At 44.7% G+C, this 1,122-nt stretch overlaps 1 non-coding gene across 1 annotated transcript; it reads left to right on the plus strand.

Annotated features, from left to right (window-relative positions):
* Positions 1 to 623: 623 nt before the first annotated feature.
* On the plus strand, positions 624 to 766 carry LOC115062574. The gene has a single exon (XR_003842510.1). It is a non-coding gene; the product is annotated as a small nucleolar RNA SNORA48 (small nucleolar RNA).
* Positions 767 to 1,122: the final 356 nt, after the last annotated feature.

Genomic DNA, 1,122 nt, shown 5'->3' on the forward strand with positions numbered 1-1,122 from the left:
GTGGATGCACATAGTCAGCTATTGGATAGAACACAGGGCCCCCAATGGAGGAGCTAGAGAATGTACCCAAGGAGCTGAAGGGAACACGTATACGTGGAACAACAATATGAACTAACCCAGAGCTCATGTCTCTAGCTGCACATGTAGCAGAAGATGATGTATTTAGCCATCATTGGGAAGAGAGGTCCCTTGGTCTTGCAAACTTTATATGCCCCAATAGAGGGGAATGGCAGGGCCAAGAATTGGGAGTGAATGGGCAGGGGAGCGGGGCAGATGGAGGGTATAGGGGACATTCAGAATAGCATTTTAAATGTAAATGAAGAAAATATCTAATAAAATAATTTTAAAAAATAGCTGGTTGATATGAGTTTAAGGTCAGCCAGTTCTACATTAAAACTTCCAAATCAGCCAGGACTACACATGGGCCATAAAAGGAAAGGGGCATGATCAGGAGCAGGAAGAGAGGGAACTGGGTGAGCATTGTGCATAACTATGTAATAGTCAAATAATAAAAGACATTTTTCATTCAATAAATGAGTTTTGTTTATTAGCAACAAATCCATCATTTTCTCTTTGCTTTTGGACTCTTGCTGGTTATTGGCTTATTAAGAAGACTAACGTACACACCCTCAAATGGGCAAGGAGACACCTAGTTGGTGGTGTTCTTCTTATGTGTGCCAGGGCCAGAGCAGATGCCAGTCCTTTGTTTATCCTAACTTGATGTCTGGCTTGGTGGCCAAAGCTGTCTTATGCTTTAGACTCATACAAATGAAATCAAATCCAGGCAACACAGTGCAGAAGGAGGAAGACAAATGAAGACCTGTGGACCACAATTCCATCCACAGATCTGCCCTCCAGTGCTTGTCACAGAACAGGTCATAGATACCTTGACACCTGGCCAAGTAGCACAGATTAAGGATGTTGCCCCAGGGGCACCACCAGCAGTCTGGCCAGTCAGCAATGGGAGATGAGTATGTGGTGGTCAGGTGGGAGAGAAAAGAAAGAGAAGTGGAGCAGCTTAAGCATTATGAAGAGAGATGAAACTAGATTCTCCAGGGTGAAGAGGAATAGCCTGTTATGAGAAGCCAATCCTGCCACCTGGAGCCATGGTGAGGTCCCAGC

Source organism: Mus pahari, chromosome 18 (genome assembly GCF_900095145.1).
Source record: "Mus pahari chromosome 18, PAHARI_EIJ_v1.1, whole genome shotgun sequence".
NCBI lineage: Eukaryota > Metazoa > Chordata > Mammalia > Rodentia > Muridae > Mus > Mus pahari.